The sequence below is a fragment of the Nilaparvata lugens genome, chromosome 4 (genome assembly GCF_014356525.2).
Source record: "Nilaparvata lugens isolate BPH chromosome 4, ASM1435652v1, whole genome shotgun sequence".
Taxonomy (NCBI): Eukaryota; Metazoa; Arthropoda; class Insecta; order Hemiptera; family Delphacidae; genus Nilaparvata; species Nilaparvata lugens.
In genome coordinates, this window is record NC_052507.1 from 11,773,464 (window position 1) to 11,788,394 (window position 14,931).

At 34.9% G+C, this 14,931-nt stretch overlaps 1 protein-coding gene across 1 annotated transcript in view; it reads right to left on the reverse strand.

Annotated features, from left to right (window-relative positions):
• LOC111060195 (trichohyalin) overlaps positions 1-14,328 on the reverse strand; it is a 229,147-nt gene extending 214,819 nt beyond the window's left edge. The window contains exon 1 of the mRNA XM_039426674.1: positions 14,291-14,328. The gene's annotated coding sequence lies outside the window, so the exon portion shown is untranslated. The remainder of the gene's footprint in view (positions 1-14,290) is intronic.
• Between the last annotated feature and the right edge of the window lie 603 nt (positions 14,329-14,931).

Here is a 14,931-nt window from a genome sequence, read left to right on the forward strand (position 1 = left end):
GGGAGAGACAGAGTGATAGAATGAGTGGGTGGGAGAGAGAAAATGAAAGAGAGAGAGGAAGTGAGAGAGTGAAAGAGAGAATAGGCATACCAGCACGTTACGAGTCTGATGAAGTTGAGAAGGGGAGGCCTCTGGTGATTGCATTGGAATTCTTAATGAAAAGAACTAGAGAGGGGACAGAATGTTTGATGAGCATTTCTGAGAAACGGAGAAAAAAGACCCAAATAAGTTGAAAATGAGACAGGAATGAGAGTGAATGATGGACTTACGGTGACACAGGAGAGGTGGGGATACATGTGGAAATAGGTAGGAAAGAGACAGAATGTTTGGAATGTTTGATGAGTAACAGAGAGAAAGACTAGGATGGGGTGGAAATGAGACGGTTCAGATTTGATTAAATTAGATTAGAGTTCTTCATTCATGAATATTAGAACACTTATTGGCTCATATAACACATTAAATGACAGTATTCTAATTATACAACGAATTTCACAAGGTATGAAGAATAATTGACCGGATGAGAAAGATATGAAGAAAATTAAACGGATGAGAGACTGGAATTAGGAGAAAAGAAAGTCAAAATTTGGAATTCAGATTATGCTAAATTAGAGCTCTTTATTCATGCATGTTACAACTTATACTTTGACACATCAAATGATTGCTAATTATTCAACGAATTTTACAAAGAATGAAAAATTATTATTAGGATAAGAGGGATATGAAGAAAATAAAATGGTCGAGAAGGAGGAAGAGGAACTATAACTAGGAGGAAAAGGGGACACAGGTGAGAAATGTAATTCAGAAGTAATTCAAATCACTGTAGCAATTAATTATTGAAGCTGGAGGTAAAAGTAGAGAAGAAATGAAAGATAAAACAATAATGAATTGAATTTACAAGAAAACGCTATATTTTGAGGATTTAAATGAGGAGGATGGACCACTATGGATTTGACTGTCTAAAGTGCAATCAATGATTTGAGGAGCTATGATTTTTTCTCTTGATTGTACTGTAATGAGTGTAATATCGATGAAATTATTCATTTAAGATAATATTCTCATGAACTCTCTAGATTAGCATGTGATCAATATTTTCTGTCATGATTTTTTACTTTCCTTGCCCTATTACCATAGGTGAGGAAAGTATTGCTTTCCGAAAAAAATTAAGGTACCCCAATATCTAAATTTCTATACGTTTCAAGGTCCCCTGAGTCCAAAAAAGTGGTTTTTGGGTATTGGTCTGTATGTATGTGTGAGTGTGTGTGTGTGTGTGTGTGTGTGTGTGTGTGTGTGTGTATGAGTGTATGTGCGTCTGTGAACACGATACTTCATCTCCCAATCAACGGAATGACTTGAAATTTGGCACTTAAGGTCCTTTCACTATAAGGATCCGACACGAACAAATTCGATCAAATGCAATCAAAGATGGCGGCTGAAATGGCGAAAATGTTGTCAAAAACAGAGTTTTTCGCGATTTTCCCAAAAACGGCTCTAACGATTTTGATTAAATTTATACCAAAAATAGTAATTGATGAGCTCTATCAACTGCCACAAGTCTCATATCTGTAAAAATTTCAGGAGCTCCACCCTCCCCATCTATGCAAAGTTCGATTCTAGATTCCCAATTATCAGGCTTCAGATACAATTTCAACAAAAAATTTTGAGTGGAAAAGATTAAGCATGAAAATCTCTACAATTGATGTTTAGTAACATTTTCAGCTCAAATTGAAAATAAGCACGAAATTCGAGAAAGTGTTATTATTTCAATTGCAAACTGTTGGCAACTGTTGATTCTATTAAATGATTCACTATGAAGAGATAGCAGACCTCGTATGTCTCCAGCGTTATTGTCCTGTCACCAGCTGGTTCAGATCTTTGTTTATAAGTAGACTTGAGATGCGCGTGCACACTAGCGTCAGATGATCAATCGTGATAACGGCAAGGAAAGTTGTGTGAGTGCGCCACACCAGATTTTTTGCTTTTGTAATTGAATTTTGTAAATAATGCCAACCTGCTATAGGATAGTTTCCTAAAAGGCAACTGTATTAAATAAATAAATAAACCACACACCATACACATCTCCCTCAAAGTACTAAGTGAAACTCCAAGGTCTATCAGATTTTGAGAATACTCAGATTTTTGTGCAACCATCCCAATTCTCCTGAAAAAAAAAGACGAGTTCAAAAATAATTAAATTCCATCTCACAGAACTCTGGAAACTCTCCGTTGTATTTCACACTGCTCATACCCGCATTTTTCGCGTGTTATTAAAAACCGGCACACATACTTTTTCTAAACCACTGGCATCTAATTGAATTAGAATGGTTGCTGTTTGAAACAGAGCTACAGAAATATTGAATGTGGGAAACAGTGGCTGGCAACTGAGTGCTGAATAGTTTGGAAGTGTGTGCTTTTCGCGGCATCAGTGAATGTATTTCACAACATCAGTGAATGTATTTCACATCATCAGTGAATGTGTGAGCATATTTTTCACAGAGGCGGAGAAAACAGGTCCCTAGTGTGTGCGTTGGTATGATTTTAATATTCAAAATTACAATACAGAGTGGGCCCGAAATTCAGTGTTAGTACACTTTTTCCACCAGATTGCGTTGGAGAACTTGTGTGTATGTGTATTTGTGTGTAATGTTCATTGTGGTGTGTGTGTGTTAGTGTGAGTGAGGATCTTAATGAAATGAATCCTGAACGACTAGCATTCTCCCCAGGGCACTTTTTTTGTTCTTACTCACAGAATTTCTCTCTGTCTCTCACCATTCCCTCCTATTGTCACTTCTTCTTTCTCTACTTCTCCTTCTTCTTCTTCCCTTTCTTCTTCTTTTTCTTCTTCTTCCACTTCTTCCACTTTTTCTACTACCTCTTCTTCCACTTTTTCTACTTTTTCTTCTTCTTCTTCTTCTTCTTCTTCTTCTTCTTCTTCTTCTTCTTCTTCTCCTTCTTCTACTTCTTCCACTTCTTCTTCCTCTTCTTCTCCACCCTCTTTTTTCCTCATCCACTTCCACTGTTGTTCCTATGTGTAATCAGAAAAAAGTATGGCGGTCACTGTAATGTAATGAACTCGTGAGGGAAAAATTTTTGATAATTCAAAATAAGAGTTTGTTAAAGCTGCTTCTCTACCAGGAGTTGAAATGTGAATACAAATCCTGTGAACTCAAGTCCTTGTTACCTATGTATTTTCACTCACATGTGGGCAAATAATTAATAACCCTCAAGGTTTCCACATTTTCACTTCAAACAAAGACAGAAATTACTAGGAGTGGGAAAATGGATAAAAATCCTGTGAGCTCAACTACAAACCTATGAATTTTCACTGTTTTTCACTCATGTTAAGGCAAGTAATTAATTAACCTAAGGTCCTGACATTTCCACTTAGAACCAAGACAAAAATTACTAAGAGTTGAAAGTGGATAAAAATTCAGTTAATTCAACGACTTGTGACTCACAAATTTCCCCAGTTGAGATAGCTCGCGGGCATAGATTTAAACCCTCAAGATTATGACATTTTCACTTCAAACAAAAGCAGAAATAATGATCATAACAATTGGGATTTTATTCATTCATTTATTAAATCATTCAGAATCACACAACTTACAGAAAAGTACCACAGGCTTATAAGCCTGTGATGATAAAACAGCTGTAATATTTATAATCTGTTATCTCTGTTACTAAGACACATATTTAATGTCGAATAAAGCTCGTGTTGAGTCCAATTCTATTACAATTTATTCGACATTAAATATGTGTCTTAGTAACAGAGATACAGATTATAAATATTACAGCTGTTTTATCATCACAATCTTCCCCCCTTAATATCAATCGGCACTCGTGGGGTATGGGGTGAGCTGGCGAAGTGAGACTGTCGATTCTGTATTTGAATCATAAAGAAAGAAATAGGATCTGCAGTTCTAGTGCACATTGATGAAAAAGTCCCGTTCACTTTGGAACTGATGCCTCAGATACGCTATTGGAGCAGTATTAACACAGAATGAGAGACCAGTGGCGTTTTTCTCAAGAACTTTATTTTATTTTATTTATTTATTTCATTTTACCAACAAAATACATTTCAAATAAAAAATAATACACATTTTTTTCCATGCATGGGCAAAATGCCTGTGTGCAGGAAAGAGTAACAATCTGAATAGTTCATAATGACAATAGTTCATAATAAGTTAACATAATGAAATACATGACAATATATGTGAAAGATGGAAAAGATTGAAATGAGTGATGAAATACATGACAATATATGTGAAAGATGGAAAAGATTGAAATGAGTGATGGAAAAATGAAGTATGTTGTGAAGAAGAAGAAGAGAGAGAAAAATGAATGAGGGGCAGAAAACTCACTGTCAAGCCAAGAACAAGAGAAACGGATCAGAACAATGGCCAACCGACTCAGCATGCATTGAGGCTAGTCTTATCAAAAAGTATAATTTGATTTAAGGAAATCTAAAATTCTTATCTTACCAACCTCCAAAAGCCATCTATTAATGTGGCGTTTGTATACGCCTATGGACCGAGTTTCAATGTCTTTAATGTGTTGGGGGAGTTTTGAGTAAAGTATACTTGCTTTATAGAAGGAATTTGTTGTGTTTATTGATTTGAGTACTCTAGGAATAACAATGCCACCGTTCACCGAGCTCCTGGTTGTGTAGCCATGTTGCACTTGAGCGAATATGTCTTGTTTGTTCTTGTAGATGTGCATAAGTAGGGATCGAACATACAGCTGATTAATATTAAATACTTTAAACTCGTTAAATAGGGTTTCAGTAGGGTACCTACTATTTTTCTGTAACGCAGTTTTAATAATAGATTTTTGAGTCACTTCCAAGGATTCAAGACAGTCTTTGTGGCGCCTCCCCAAGCTAAGATACCATACTGTAAGATAGATTGGGCATATGCATAATATACTTGCTTAAGCATTTCAATATTCATGATTTTACTTAGAAAATTGAAAATGTATAATAATTTCCTTAATTTATTCCTAGTGAAAATGATATGGGAGCTCCATTTCAAACGTTTATCGAATAATACTCCTAGATACTTATATTCTGAGACAGCTTCAACTGTGTCACATACCATACATTCATCCAATGCTCCACATGAGTGCAATTTTAATTCCACATCCACAGGTTCGGCATCTTCTCTCAGACAAATTGGCATGCACTTAGTTTTACTCACATTGACAGTTAGACGATTCTGATCGAACCATCTTTTCACTTTATTCAGTCCACACTCTGCATGTTGTATACCTCATTCCAAGAGTGACCATCAAAAAGTAAAGCTGTGTCATCAGCATATAAAAAGCAATCACCGTTCTGTAGATTAAGCTTTCCCAAGTTATTAATAAAAATTAAAAATAAAATTGGTCCTAGGGTGCTTCCCTGCAGAACGCCATAATTCAACTCTCTACTTATACTATTTTCATTGAGAATAGTGACAATCTGGCGACGGTCCGAGAGATAGCTCCTGAACCAGTTTAATGACATGTCCCTTACACCAATATAATACAGTTTATTCATGAGGATATCCCGGTCAACTGTGTCAAACGCTTTTGCAAGGTCTATAAATAGCAAAAGAATTTTCCTGTTTTTCCCTATTAGGGTGTGTATATCTTTAGTCAAGTTGAATATATTATTATTTAAGTTTTTGTCGCTCCTGAAGCCAAACTGATTACTATACAGAATGTTATGTGAGGCTAAATAATCAACTAATTGCTGTCTAATAATTTTCTCTAGTATTTTGGCAAGAACACAAGTTAATGTATAGGTCTATAACTTACATGACGGTTTTTTGGGCCGTTTTTGTATATTGGAATAACTTTGCCAAATTTAAGGATTTCCGGAAAGACACCCTCTGTGATACTTAAGTTGACTATGTAAGTTATTGGATATTTCAAAATTTCAATATTTTCCTTTATAATATCTGTGGAGATGCCATCGATTCCTGGAGATGAACCTCCTCTAATGCTATTTACAACCCTAACCACATCTTCCTCAGTAACATGTTGCAAGTCAAGTCTGGAGTCCAATTGGTGATCTCGATCATCTACAACAACTTCGCTGACCGGGGGAAATGCACTGGCAAGGCTGGCACCAACATTAACATAATAGGCATTAAAATCATTGGCAACATCAATTATATTGTGTCTGTCAATTGCAGCTCCATCATGTATAAAATTACTAATAGGGAATTTTTCTCTATTCTTTTTAGTTCCTGTCATTTCCGCTATACTACTCCATAGCCTCCTGCTATCGTTTTTCACCTCCATGATTTTATTACGATAATAACTTATCTTTGCTTCTCTAATAGCATTAGACAAGGTATTCCTATAAGTCCTAAAAATGTTTTTCAAATGATAATCCTGGGGATGCCTCTTCAACTGTTTACTCAACTTATCTCTGTGTCTGATTGATTTAATGAGACCACTAGTAATCCACGGTTTTAGTTTTCTAGTTTTAGCAGAAACAATTTTTTCTTTTTTGGATATGTTTATGAATTTTTTTAAGGTTTCTATAAATGTAACTGAAGCTGAATTGACATTATTAAATTGTTTAATTGAGGTCCAGTCATGCTCTGAAATAAGGGAACTTACTTTGGCCTTGTCTATAATAGTAAAATTCTGAGGTATCCCATTAGAAACTTCAACACGCGACAGAGGATCTATGCCCGCTACAATGAAATAATGATCAGTGAGTTCAGACATAATGACACCAGAGCGAACAATATCTGTGTCACCATAGTCAGTAAAGATATGATCAATACAACTCTTTGAAGTACTGGTAACCCTAGTTGGGACGCTAATGCAACTCACAAACCCAGTGCCGCATAGAACATCCTGATAGTGTTGTGACAATGGATCTGTAGTCTCCGGCAAAATGCAGCAATTTATATCCCCAACAATCCAGTTTGTTCTGTCAGTTTTTTTAGAAAGGCAATAAGACTCCAAATCTTGAACGAAGTGATCCAGGTCGCCGGCTGAAGAGGGACGGCGGTACACTGCCAAAACGCAGTGCCGCTCTCCACTTAATTTCATGTCAATTTTTAAACATGTTGCTCCATGCAGATGAATTTCCTCACATCCTACCGCTAGACCCTTACGAACAAATACGATCACCCCATCGTTTTGATTTCTACTTTTCTTATTTAAAAATACATCGTATCCCTCCAAACAAGCAACAACATTCGCTTCATCAACCCAGGTCTCAGTTAAAACAATTATATTAAATTTAATTTTATAATTATTCAGTATAACAGTAAGTTCATCGAAATTCTTATTGAAACTACGGATATTTGTATGGAAAATAGTGATTGCCCCATCCCTCATGCTTTCAGCCTGACAGTCGGGAAAGAGGTCAAAGCCATCAGTATCATCATATTTTTCAGCATTGATACATTTGAAATCAAGCAAATCGTCAGTCATCACTACTTAATAATTCTAGTAAAATCAATTAAAAATACTATAGTTTCCAAAGTAATAATAAATTCAACAACGCTAACTGTATTTAGTGATACTGAACTCAGTCCAAAAAAATTCAAGATTGGAAAAAAAGATGCTGAACGACTTATCAGGAATGATAACATGACTGCGACCAACATTATCGTTGACATTATTTCTATAGTTATATTTACACGAAAAGGAAAGGATGAAGATGAGATGTGGTGATTGGAATGACATGATAGAAGATTATTGAAAGAAGAACAAATAAAGAAGAAATCATATTTCATAGAAAGTGAATATGAGAACAATGAAGTCATAATGCAAAAACTGTGAATGTGTCATGAGGCCTTAAAGATAAAATCATATCGGAGTAGAGTCCTTCACAATAATAAGAACAGTGAAAATAGTCTGTAATGAACCATCTGAAACTAGGCACTCTGCAGTGGAAAAAGAAGCTTATGCCATTGTGGAATCAATCAGGAAATGGCGACATTACTTACTTGGACGAGAATTTACACTTATCACAGACCAGAAATCAGTTTCATTCATGTTTAGTAATAACAAACCAGCAAGATTAAGAATGACAAAATCCAACGATGGCGCCTTGAATTGTCAGAATATAAGTTCAATATAATTTATAGAGTTGGAAAAGAGAATATACCAGCAGATACACTATCAAGAGTCTGTGCCACTGTTGGATGCCATACAGATATAAAAAAACTGATAAAAATTCATGAGGACCTGTGTCATCCAGGAGTTACTCGACTCCATCATTGGACCAAAACAAAGAACTTACCATATTCAATAGATGATGTAAAAGAAGTATGTTCCAAATGTATTACATGTTCTGAAATGAAACCACGCTATGCCAAAGGAACTGGCCGCCTTATCAAAGCAACTCGACCATTTGAACGTCTTAATATGGATTTCAAAGGCCCACTACAATCAAGTTCAAGGAACAAGTATATTTTAGTTCTTATAGACGAATATTCCAGATTCCCATTTGCCTTCCCCTGTCCTGACATGACTACTAATACAGTAATAAAACACCTTACATCACTATTCTCTCTTTTTGGTGTACCGTCTTACATACATTCCGATAGAGGAACATCGTTTATGTCATCAGCTTTGAAAAATTTCCTACTATCAAAAGGAATTGCCAGCAGCAGAACATCGCCCTATAATCCAGCCGGTAATGGGCAAGTCGAACGGTACAATGGAGTTATATGGAAAAGTGTGATGCTAGCCCTAAAATCGAGAGGTTTGAACAACAGTCACTGGGAACAAGTTCTCCCCGATGCCCTTAACTCTATTCGTTCCCTATTATGCACAAGCACCAACTGCACACCACATGAGCGGATGTTTTTACATGCAAGAAACTCAAGTAATGGAAAACCATTACCAACCTGGCTATTGACACCTGGACCAGTATGGTTGAAGAAGATGACAAAAAACTCAAAACAAGAATCGCAAGTTGAAAAAGTTGAATTAATCGAGAGTAACCCTGAATATGCGTTTGTTCGCCACAACGACGGCAGAGAATCGACAGTCTCACTTCGCCAGCTCGCCCCATACCCCACGAGTGCCGATTGATATTAAGGGGGGAAGATTGTGATGATAAAACAGCTGTAATATTTATAATCTGTTATCTCTGTTACTAAGACACATATTTAATGTCGAATAAAGCTCGTGTTGAGTCCAATTCTATTACAAAGCCCAAAACGGTCCAATTCTAATTTATACAACAGTCCAAATGTAGCTAGGTTATGTGTCACTTAACATTCTTCAATTACACACTCAATTTACTGTTCAAAAACACACAAAAATCATTTTTAAATTGAAAAAATACTTTGAATATTTTTTAATTTAAAATACTTCTGGATTAAATCAAATCAATCACAATTAATTAGAAAATTCCAAACTTTTAAAAAACTATAAAATTTTGAGACCGAAAGACAACCACACTGAGATGAGCGTACCTTTTCAATTATTATAGCAGCAAAGCTTCCACTCACATAAATTTCAACATCCCCAAAGACCCCCTTGAGCACACACATATTTCTTCTATGATATGTAACTAATTTACCACCCTTTCTCCTATATTACATTAGGTTTGGTTACAATGTGATTGAAAACCTTATAAAATCATGTTTCCCCACACTGCACAGAAAGCAGCTGTTTTCCAGTCCCTACGTAGATCTGAAAGACATTGTTTGCAGACGACTCTCGTCTGACGTCAGAACAGGTTTCTTTCCAGCCGCTAAGATGGAACTAAGAAAAGGTGATCAAAAAACTTTTCATTATTTGTGTTCATTATTCAATAATTAAAACATTTAATGATAATATCATCTTATTGTCATTTGAAAGAATAAAAAAGTTTAAACTCAACCTCCCACATAATTGAACATCATTTTTTAGGTTATTTAGACAAATCAGGATAAGAAATAGAGATACTTGGACAATTTCTTGATATCAAGATTACCTCAGATTTGCTAGAGCTATCACCTTCCACTTCTGCTTTCAGAAGTGCTTAGTAAACAACTATTCTCATATATAATTATATTGTTTATTTTTGTGTGTGGCGAAAAATAGCGTTCGCACCACGGGCAAAAATGTTTTTCCGGCTCTCAATCTTTTCTAGTCCTCGGCCTACGGCCTCGGACTTGAAAACTGATTTGGAGCCGGAAAAATCTCATTTTCCGCTCTAGGTGCGAAATATACTATTTCGGGCTCAGGGGGACCTTGAAACGTGTAGAAAACTTGAAATTAGGGTACATTAATTTATTTTTTGGAAAGCAAATACTTTTCTTACCTATAGTAATAGGGCAAGGAAAGTAATAAAATCATTCTCATAATTATTATTATTGAACCAAGCTTCATAATAATGTGACTCCATGCTTCTAAGGCCCACATAAATCATCCTCCTACAAAAGCCTTACGTGGGCGGATATTCAGCCTCAAGGTCCTGAATTCCACTGCAATGACATAATTTGACTGCATCAATGACATTATCTATTACAATCCAAATAGACAAGAATTATTATATTCTATTATTGAACCAAGCTTCATAATAATGTGACTCCATGCTTCTAAGGCCCACATAAATCATCCTCCTACAAAAGCCTTACGTGGGCGGATATTCAGCCTCAGGTCCTGAATTCCACTGCAATGACATAATATGACTGCATCAATGACATCATCTATTACAATCCAAATAGACAAGAATTATTATATTCATGATAATATAATAATGGGTATCACATCATCCTTCTTATATTATTGAATCAGGCTTGATAACAATGTGACTATTAACCTCAAAGGCTCACATAAATCTCCCCACTGGAAAAGCCTTATGTAGGCGGATATTTGCCCTCAGGGTCCTAAAGACCTTATTAATGACATATTTATGTCTCACCTAATGACATTTCTACTATGATCAGAAAAGCCTAACATCATAATATAGATTGGAATGAGTCGAATATGTCATCAGTTACGAATCGAAAGATATTGACCCCTCATCATCAACCCTTGATAAATGGAGAAACCCCTGAGGTTATAATTATCAGGATCCATAACACATTATATGAATTTTGATTCCTTTCATGTGTAACTACGTATTATACCAGTTTGTTCACGATATATGGACTTGTCAGTTCTGGAAACTGTAGTGAAATTCATTTTATACTGTGAGCATCCCTTATAAATCACCAATGCTCCCCGTTCAACCAATGTTAATAATTTATAGTGAATCTCACTAATAATAATGATAATAATATCATTATTATTTATTACCAAACATCTGTCGTTCCTAATTCAAGGTCAATTTCCATATTAAAATTGATTCATTCTTGTTGAATAATCATTATAACATTCATTGCAGTGGTAATATTATGCAATTATTTCAAAGAGAATATTAATGGACAGTAGTTATCATTCATGTTTTCATTGAAGATGAGTAATGAGATATTTAATGGATATTTTGATGAGATGAGTTGGTAATGTATAGGTGCATTTAAATTTTGCATTCCAAATTACAATTGAGGAAATTTATGTTTGATATTAAAATTGGGATATTTTGAAATCGTGGAGTTTGATTATGCTGAAGTGAAAGTGCAGTTCATTCCCAATAGAACAATATCTATATAATAAGAGAGAGTAGGGTTGTGTTTGTTCGTGTGTTCGCATCAAAACATGTCAACTTGTGGATTGTATACCGGAAAAACGGGAATGATTTAGATCTCCAAATTTTGAACATAGATTCTAAAAATATCAATCTCGTGCACCTGGAAGCCCAAATTTCAATTTTCCTTCTAGAGTTTTCAGAATTAATGTTCAAACTTCATTTCATAAAAAAATCACCAAATCATATGGATGGAATTAAAAAAGGAACATCTGTTTCTATTATTGCTTTCTACCTGATACCACTTAACCTCAATAATAATTGTTTTGATAATTGCTGAATATTTTTATTTTAAATATAAGAATGATATTGTTCTGATAATTAATGAATATTTTCATTTTCACAAACTCTGTATAATAATATGGTGGATGTGAAACAGCTGCATCAAAAACATCTGTTTAGAAAAAACTTTCCCCCAGTTGCACGTATTCGCAGTTAAATCGCGATAGAATGCTATACTTCAACTGACATTAATGCTAACTGATGCATTTTGGTTGCACAAAAAAGAAATTTCAAGAGATAACGCCGAATCGACGTAAAAAAATTTCGACAGGCCATTCACGGGGAATTAAATTCAACCAAAGCCGATCAGGTACCTACTGATAGCTGTCTCCCAAAATTAGTTTTTGGTAAAAAACTACAGAATTCAAAGTTTGAGCTAAATATATGAATGAATTTCATATATGAAAGCCAGAACTGGCTTAAAGACGTTTACACGTGTAGAGGATAGGGAAATTATGTTTGACGCATCATCACGTCTGAACTACTGGACTGATTTACTTGAAACGCTGCTTATAAATTCTTAATCAATCGAGGATTCTTATAGGCCTATTTTCATTTCTTCTGGATTTCATTAAGTCAAGTTTTAAAATAGACCCTTGCGAAGCACGGGTTACCTGCTAGTGTATAATACTACACAGGTATAGGTTATTCCATTAGTAGACTAATAAATTATATTCAAGATAGTTTGAAAAAGGTCTTGCATTCTTGAATATTAATTGATTTGGTTACTAGATCTAGAATTTTTCTCAAAATAAAATAGGGTCATCAGAGAAAACATTCCAATTTATGGTAGAGCATGACGTATAGCAGTTTAATCCGAAAAAGTACTGTATAATTACTAATTCATAACCTCTTGTTAGCTTTTTGTATTTTCGTGTTAATGGTTTGAGCTGGTTTATTCTTCTATTCTCTCTCACATTATCTATTGGATTCTGTTGTCAATTCCTCTACATTTGCTGTGTTTGACGGTTTTCATGACCATATTTGGAATATTTGGGCGTGTCCAGGCTATCGACCAATGGCAGTAGAGCTCAACCTCCATTGGTGAACAACTGATGGCCAATCGTGTGACTCCCCAGTCCTCCTACACTGTACCTATATTCAGTTGTTCGATGTTGGAACTTTTGAATGCCATTGATAATGGTATCTCAACTGAGACTGGTATAACAACTTATTTCAATATATCAGTGATCTCTATAATATTGATCAGTTTTCATAAAATATTCACTACAGCATCCCATTTACAACAACACAGAAAAATTATCTCTTCCATTATCATTTGAATGAACTTTACCCCATAGAAAAAAAATCGTAGTACTGCCCACTATCCAATCTTTGTAAAACATTAATTCTTGCCAAAATCCATTCAAGTATATGAACAATATTTTAAACGAATTATGATAAAAACGATTTGTTTACTAGCAAAATATTGTACTTCTTATCACAAGAAATTAGATTCTTGAAAGCACAAGCTTATTTCAAACTAGCCGTCAGGCTCGCTTCGCTCGCCATATCCGTCTAGCAAGGGGGCTCCGCCCCCTGGACCCCCGACTGGGTCGTCCAAGAATGAGATAAGCAGGCTCGCTTCGCTCGCCTGCATTTTTCATTTGAGCATTTTATCATATGTTAGGACAATCCAGTCGGGGGTACAGACTAAACGTCTGGCTAAACGGATATGGCGAGCGAAGCGAGCCTGACGGCTAGTAATATAATATTCCCAGGATTGAAGTAGCAGTCCCCAATCAATTTTTCCGTGATAAATGCATTTAAATCTTCAACTTGATGCCAACCTGACAAAGTCAACTCAACTTAATGCCAACCTGACAAAATTATTAATTATTTGCCAGTTAACAACTGTTTCGAAGAGGTACTCTATCTAGATTAAATAGTTCTATAGTAACATATGATATGGAAATTCCAATTATAATTAAGAGATTGGGAGAAGAAGAATATACATGCTAAAAGACAAACTTTTAACCCTTAAAAACAACCCTTAGAGTTAAAATATAGCCAAACGATTTCTTAGTGCGCCTCTAAAGGGCCAACTGAACATACCTACCAAATTTGAACGTTTTTGGTCCGGTAGATTTTTAGTTCTGCGAGTGAGTGAGTGAGTGAGTCAGTCAGTCAGTCAGTCAGTTAGTCAATGAGTTAGTGGGTGAGTGCCATTTCGCTTCTATATATATAGAAGATAATTTACTGATAAACAAGTGTGAGACAGGCATACTTATATATTATGATAGAATCACAAATAACTTTAAACTCGTAGCAAGGTATTAAACACATATCTAGGCAAAAAATGCTAATTCACATCAATATTCTTGAGATTTACTTCTTGAATTAATTCATCTAGCTTTTTAAGGTATTTCGTCTTACCTGTTGAGAATGAAGCTGTATGAGATACATCATTATCCTGGAAACAAAAATATAAAATCATTAGAAAATGATAATAGCTTACTAAATAATTTATTCTACAACAAGTGTACTATCACTAATGCTAACCAAATCTCAATATTCAAAAAATACAAGATTCATTATTAAGTTTAATATTATAGTGGGATTTGAGAGCATAAATTTTTATAATAATTGAATGCCATATAACCCTTAATAACTATGGCTCCTTCCCCAACCTCTATTACTAGGCTGGGTGAAGTTTCACCCATATTTTCCTCATTTCATAATTCACTTCTTGGAAGATATATTCCTATTTGTGAATAATGAATCTCATGATCTATTATTTGAAGAATATTTCAACGTGTGTTGCCAATTTTTTGATATATTTTCCCATAATAATTGAAAATATTTCTGTTTTTCTGAAAAATTTTATGATGATTTCTGGTAGATCAACAAGAACATAATAAATGCACAATCATTTTCTACAAATTATAACTTTATTCCTCATATATTTCTAAACAAATTAATGATTTATATGATTGTATAATAGCCAATTGTTCAAAAACAAAATTCATGAAAAATTCATTCAATATTTGAAAAACTCACACTAGGCTGGGTGAAAA